A 7326-nucleotide genomic window follows, 5' to 3' on the forward strand; every position below is an offset into this window, starting at 1 on the left:
CTGGAAGTTATCACTCGACTCACGCGTAGCACGTCCCATGCTAACATAGATGATCAAAGTGCACCGCAATAGCAGACACTGTGCTCCTCCATGTTCCAAGGTCAACAAGCCATCAATGGTTTCTCTCCTTCGGCCTCTCTGTCACTCGCGATCCATCTTTAGGTTTAGGTAGGTATGATGCCAACCTGGAGACTGGCTCGACCGGCCCTTCTTTCGGTAAGGATCGATGCATGCATGTATCGACCGTACATTACATACATACATACACGTACTACGTACCGAATCGAGACGTGCATGTGCGGCGTGGAAATAGTATGGACTTAATTCCGTAGGCGCGCCGCATGCACGGATGGTTGGCTTGTTTCTTTGACTGCATGCATGCATGCATTCATGGAGGCCCGATCGATCTCGACGGATCATGGGCCTTCTTCTTGTTCCCGCGCCCTGCATCTGCATGCGCACGCACATGCAATGCATGCACTGGCATTGCCTGTAGCTATACCTCCTAGTCCGAACCCGTATGCGTGCTTCGTCGATTTTATTGCTTGCGCTGCTTGGTGTCACGGAGCTGCACGAGATCTTCTGGCTTCTGGCATGCATGCAGCGGCGAAGCAGACGCACGTAGCACAAGGAAGAGGCTGTTGCTCAAAGCCGCATGCGGTGGAACGCGGAAAAAAAAAGAACTGTAATAACATGCTGGATGGATGTCACGATCGGCGGAGTAATATAAGCCAACTGGAAGCTCTTGGACTGCGCTGCGAACTGAGCGGCGCCTGCAGAGGCCGGAGATGGACGCCAGGTCTGGCTGGATGGATCCATGCACGCGTGACATGAGATGGGATGACCTTAGCTGGAGACGCGCTTGCGGCTTGCATCTCCCTCTGTCTCGCCGCATTGAATGGTCTCTGAGCGTCACCGCGTGAGGTGGACGCCCACACAGGAGACGTGGAGAGGCCGAGGCTGGGGCTGGGGCTAGCCGGGTCCGGCCGGCCCGGCCAGCATTTACGAGGTTCATGCCTCCCTCGCATCCATGGGTCGACCGGTGACCCGACGCAACCACGCGATCGAGGCTCCACCACCGGCAGCCGGCCGCGCCGGGGAGGAGGGCGGGACCCCCCGGCCGATCGGCAACGTGATCCCGGTGCTCGATCGCCGTTTCAATTCTGATGGACGGAGACCTCTCATTCGTGTCCATCATGGCGACACAAGACAATGTCAAATCCTGATGGCCGTCACATCTCCATCAGTGCACTAATGTATTGACGACCGGGTCGAATATCTGAGCCCTCTTGGTCTGAATGGAATGGACTTACGTTACGTACGTTGACTCTGATCCCTTCAACCGCTTAATAACATGTCCTAATTGTCACGAGGGAGGCTGCCAGAACTTGACGTGGGTAAGGTCGCGACGACTCGACTCGCTCAAAGTTGTTAGAATTCTTTGGTTGCATGTGCAAGCCGGCATTGACTCGCTTTGATGAAACGAACAAACCATTTCCAAGACGTCCTCTCATCCTCCATTGCATGTACTATGCTGGACTAGTGCCTTTCTCAATTGAATGGATTCACCTGGAAGAGGTCAAGTGATATCCCTCTCACATGATCAGTGGCTCAGTGGCAACATGAATGAATGATCAACACAGGTCAATCCACCTGACTTGATCAATGCCCATGTCAATCCACCGGAAGGTCAAATGTCTCGTAAATGCACGGAGAAAGCACTAGTGGTACCGATACATACATGAGATTAATGCAACCGCTCAGCCCGTACGTAATCTTCCATTCTTCCAACATGGAAGAGCCTCTACTCTACCCCCATGGAGCACGGCAAGCAGAGGTCGGTATCGGGCCCAGACCCGGTCACACACCGTGCCTGCATGGAGGCGCAACTCGTCGTCGGGAAACCATCCGTGGGAAAATACAGAACAAGGAGCAGAAACGAACGAAGAAAGGGACGAATCACACCATCGAAAGGCTGCTCTCTCTTCCACGCCGCTGGGCGTCTGGACCCGTCGCCGCCTTGAGCCATTGGAATTGGAATTCGCCTCGGCCGGCGACGAAAGTACACCTTTCATGACCACCACCTCAGCCCCGCACGACTCTGCGAGATCCACCGGCAGGCGGCAGCACCTTCTTCTCATCTCATCAAGCCACGAAGTCAAAAAAACGTGTTACATTACGGGACGGAGGGAGTACAACTTAAGGGCTGCTGCGCCATCCCACGCGCACACGTACTCACCACTGTCACGTTGCATCGATCCCCGGGAACGCGTGGACGGACGGATGGACCCGGCGCAATGATCAAGCACCTGGCCTCCCTGCTGGCTGGCTGGAGGCTGGAGCAACGGGACAAGCGCACATTTACAATCATGGGCCCACCCACAGCCACACAGCTAGGTCTTTCTTTGATGAGTCTGCGTCTTCCTCTAATCTTCTTCCCCCTCTCTCTGCACAGCGAGAGCAAAAGGCGTTGATTAGTATGTAGTGCCATTTATTAGGGGTCAACTGCCACCTCCTCAACCAAGATCCTCCTACGAGCATGGGTTGGTAGATTTGGTTGGTTTCCTTCATACTCTAGCGTTGTGTTGTGCCCAGCTCAACGATTTCAAAACAGGTCGAGGGGGGAAACAAGAAATACAAAGACCCTACCACCAAATTATTTTGAAATACCGGCCCCCGGACCGCGCCACACCAGTCGGCACCGGCGGTAACCGGATTTCGACAGGGGAGTTTCAACCTGGCTGCTTCTTTTTACCATTGGTCAAAAACGCCCGGTTTCATCGGGTTACCTCCCCGGAGCATATATTTCTGGGTTCAAATTCAAATTTCCCGCCGCCGGTATTATTTTATCAGTGGCAGTAACAAACCGACTACTAGCTGAAGAATGTAGTAGTAATTGTGTGGCACAACACAGTAAAATACTGCAAGAGGCGAAGGAGCCTATAGACAAATAAACAAACTAATTCTACTGTTACCTGTGTTACTGAGGAGCAATGGACTTGTCAGGATGTGTGTTGAGGAGGAGTTATTGCTGGCCATTCGCTACGATTTCATTTATATTAAATCTCTCTTTCCCTTCGCCCTTGTTAACTGCAGCAGGGCCCTAGCATTTAAGCTGTGGTTCACAAATTGTTCCTACAAACACGTCCTGTCAAGAAAACGTTCTTCTCATGCCATGACATTACAGCTGACTTCAGCAGCACGGTCGATGGGACTGTCCAACTGCATAACAACCTGTCGATGCATTTACCGCAAGTAAATACTTCCACATTCCACAGAGAAAAGGCACAATTAATTGGTCCAGGGGCGCACCTGATCGACGAACGTAATTGCGAGTTATTGGCTATACCAGTACAGAATGCTCCAGCACGTACACAACTCTCCCTCTGCAGATGGAAGAATAGTTTAACATCGGTCAGAACTCAGAAGTAACTGTCCAAAAGATTTATTTTTTTCCTTTTTTCAAACTCGGAGATTTGGGTTGATAAGATCAACTAAGCGAGTGGTTTGCAGGAGGAACACCAGCTGTAGCCCGCTCACGGCACATTATGCGCGGCCGAAGAAGTCGCGTGTATATCGCAGACGAAAAACGACAGCGGAGATAGTTTATGCACATTAAGTTCGTCTTTTGAGCTAAATTAAAATGAGTACGCGCTTTTCATGCAAATTCTTGCCGAATCCTCTTCTTCAACTTTTTCTCTCTTGTCGAAATTTTGCTTTCCTACATATATATGGTTGATGATAAAATTCGTAAAGGGGGAAATGAATTAATGCAGATATACCATATGCTGTTACCGCACGTAAGACTTGCCACAGTCCGCGGAGAAACAAGAATTGATTGGTCCAGGGGCTACTGAAGGCGCTTCTGATCGATGGAATGCTCCAGCTCGTACAACTCCCTCTGCAGAAGAAAAGAATAGTTACATTTGTCAGAACTCAGAAGTAGCTCTCCACAAGTTCTTTCTTTCTTTTTGTTTGGAATTTGATGATTTGGGTTGATAAGATCAACTAAGCGAGGGGTTTGCTGGAACACCAGCTGTAGCCCGCTCATGCGGCACATTATGCGCGGTCGACAAAATCACGCTTATATTTCTGCAGAAGAAAAACGACAGCATAAATAGTTTAATGGATATTAATTATTAAGCTCATGAAGGATAGCATTCCACGTATACTTTTTTTTCAATACAAGCATGTGCAGATCGAGTATGTATTCTAGGGGCTTTCAGATGGTTTAATTAATTGTACACTTCAATGTGTATGGTCTATTATGTGACACATAGTTAATTAAGTGTTCAATACTTACTACCTACTCCCTCCCTTTCGGCTTAAGGGGCCTATCTCAAAAAAATTATGACATGTAATACATTCTACTATGTGACATGTACTAGTTCATTGTCATAGCATCCACAGGTATAAGTGCTACCTACTCCTACTTGCAGGAAGGTGTATGTCTACTGACTTAAACATTCAATAGTATACAGTTGTACACGGAAATAATATTCGCAGACTAGGAAGCACAAGATCATTTAAACCTCTAGGTCAGAAATTTTATTAAGATGTTCCCTGATGGTCATTGATTACCATATATTAACAAGCAAACTGCCTATGGGTATTAATGAACATCTATTGATAGTTTACTCCAAGAGTAGGGAACTGTGTACCGGATTAAGCAACCTAGATGTACGGTATCTTTCTCCTTCAATGGACTGGCATTCAGTACCGTTTCTTTATTTGTCTAATTTTCCCTTTAATTGCATACAAATCTATACAGCTTGCCGTGCACGTTTAGCAAACAGCAATGGAAATTTCCAGGTCAGGATTTGCGAGTGTGTCGTATTCGTACGCTGTGGTAGGCTAGGCATATCAATCTGTTGGAAAGAGAAACCTCCAATCAACCCTAACATTACACCACAGTGATGGTGATATCTATCCTTCACGGGCAACCAACTTGTTCGAACGGATAAATTTCTCCCTTTCAAGAATTGAAACGATGATGGAGGATAGGAATAAATCTAGAAAATGAAACTGGTCTATTCTACACCCCACTGGGACACCCATGGCATCTTCCTCTCCATATAGATAATCCATGGACGTCGTGCATGACAAGTAGCTCCTAATTATCATGACAAATCAATTTTCCCTTTGCTGATAATGGACTAGAACAGAAGATGTGGTTGCCTTCTCTGCCTAGCACTACTATCATTGGGGCCACAATCCTGAATTGTCAATCCTAATAACTGCTCAACAGTTCTCTCTTACTTTATATACGGCCTGTCACCTCCTAACCAACGTTTCAGTGTCACAATCAATGCAACATTATACACAACCTGGTTGTAGTAGACCTTACAGAAAATACCACCAAATAAAGTTAACATTTGTACGTTTGCTGAAAGAACTTTGGCTAAGAGTGTGTGTCATTTAAGAGCACCCTTCTGATGGTGTCATCTCACCATGGATAATCAGTTTTGATTAGATATACATGTACAAGATATTGTCTCCTATTCCATACAAAATTATACTACCAATAATGCCACATTGATATTGACATGTGGCACACACCTGATCACTGTATTATTATTGTGCTGGTTGAAGTAGAAGTGCAGATACCCCTTTTTTTTGTGATATAAGCTCCGTGTCCTAAAGCAGGGTGGCATTTACATCAGAGGTGATTGCAGTTATTATAGTATGCCCTAGAGAGACAATGTACTGGCAGCAATACATTATGGCTATGCCTCCATGTCTCCCTCCTAGACTTTTGGGGGATCAAGCACTTCACTACGCCATTTAACATTAGTATGTGTATTAATAAGGTCCTGTGTGTGTGTGCATGTCATGTGCTCCTTTAAGGAATGGAATAGGATTTCAAGTCTGTGATTAAATGTTTGATGTGGTCAAAGACACCAGCCTTTAAAGAGAATCCTAACAAAAGGCACGCATGATGAACAATTTAACTTGGCAATATTTATAAGGGCTGGGCCCATGCCTGTTGTCTTAACCACTAACAGCAAAGAAGTTCCACTTTTAGGTAATCCTTTAAGGCTAAATCAGCATGACACTTGAATGTCCAGCAAACATTTGTTTTAATGCCATAAATATACTCCAGGTATCATTGTCATATTCCTTCTACTCCAGCTTTGAATTAAGTAACTCCATAACTCAAAACACTGTTCAGCTCTAAAATAGACATAGGCTCAATTAATTGGGAGGTTTATCTGCATTTTCATTCCTATTCATGTTTTACTAGTAGTTTTCCATGTTCCCTGATCACACACATGAAAGCGGAAATAAGTAATCTGCACTAGGAATCGCAAACTTTAGGTTGGAAGGAAGAAAGGCATCCCTGTTCATATGCTAACCTGATACTGAAGCTTTTCTCTCTTTGGATCTTCAGGCCTCCTTTTTCAGTACAGATGGGCTCTATTTCTCTTTCCATCACAAGTCAGACACAATTAAGATAAACACCCTGCGAAAAAAACAAATCGTTACAGAAAGAAGTAAAATCTACTACAGAAAGAAATATAAATGAATAACTGCGAGTACATAGACTATATATTAATAATGGAAAAGAGAAGATCTCACTCTTACAAGGCACTCCCTCCTTTTTCATATCATTCTTGCAACATCAAATACTCCACCTACTCATCTACCAAAGCACTATTAAGGCACTATATAATGAATGGTGAGTGATTTTAACACGCATCTTAAGTCTTGTTTAGAGCAATCAAATCTAAGTCAGAACATGAGGACAGGATCCTTTCAGCTCAACTGTATTGGGATGGCCTGGATCATAATGAATTCTCTAGACACAGAAATGTCATTTTCATTTACAAGAAAGATCAAGCTATCAAGGATCTGAGCTAGACCTGAGCACTTGCACTATAAAGATCAATCTTCAATCCTGACCCGTTGTAAACAGACTCCACGCTAGAATCCTGTAGGTGGGGGACTAGAGAGGAAGTAACAAACAACCAAACAAAATACAGCAAAAGAAACAGTGGGCATTTATGTAGTATTGGTGGCTCCGTGCTGGCCTGGGAAGTGGCTTAACACCTTGTCTTGAATAGTGGGCCAGCTACTTGCAGAATGGGGTCAGATAGCACCTCTCCAATGGTCCCTGGGGGCTTATCAGTACACCATTCAGTGCTCCTTTGTTACAGCCTGCGCCAATGTAGTACCAGAGTACACAGGCCAGCCTAGTATACAGAATGCATACTGCACCAAATATATTCAAACTCGCAACCAGCATGGTGACGTTACTCAAGATTCAAAAGGAGATCGCATAAGCATATCAACAGTATATAATGCCACTGAGATTTATTTTATCAA

The 7326-nt window shown here is 45.6% G+C and overlaps 1 long non-coding RNA gene across 1 annotated transcript; it reads right to left on the reverse strand.

Annotated features, from left to right (window-relative positions):
- Positions 1-1527: 1527 nt before the first annotated feature.
- On the reverse strand, positions 1528-7095 carry LOC120973756 (uncharacterized). Its single transcript, XR_005769142.2, has 5 exons — positions 6357-7095; positions 3783-3901; positions 3313-3386; positions 2976-3234; positions 1528-2447 (listed from the first exon to the last, which is right to left on the reverse strand). It is a non-coding gene; the product is annotated as an uncharacterized lncRNA (long non-coding RNA).
- Positions 7096-7326: the final 231 nt, after the last annotated feature.

This window comes from Aegilops tauschii, chromosome 2 (assembly GCF_002575655.3).
Source record: "Aegilops tauschii subsp. strangulata cultivar AL8/78 chromosome 2, Aet v6.0, whole genome shotgun sequence".
Lineage (NCBI taxonomy): Eukaryota > Viridiplantae > Streptophyta > Magnoliopsida > Poales > Poaceae > Aegilops > Aegilops tauschii.